The following is a 215-nucleotide window of genomic DNA, read 5'->3' on the forward strand; positions in this document are numbered from 1 at the left end:
AGTCTGGTCCTGGAGAAGGCTGGCACCATTTTGAATATACTCTTTTTTTGGGAAATAGAGACAGGACATTTCTTTTTAACCAGATACAGATACGTAATTGCCCTGATAATATCATTTACACGCATCGTCCGATTACTGTAAAAAAAAAATTTAGGCTGTATATGAACATGTTTATTTAACTTTAATTCGATTTACAAGGTTTCTCTTAAAGTCAG

The sequence above is a fragment of the Penaeus monodon genome, chromosome 19 (genome assembly GCF_015228065.2).
Source record: "Penaeus monodon isolate SGIC_2016 chromosome 19, NSTDA_Pmon_1, whole genome shotgun sequence".
NCBI lineage: Eukaryota > Metazoa > Arthropoda > Malacostraca > Decapoda > Penaeidae > Penaeus > Penaeus monodon.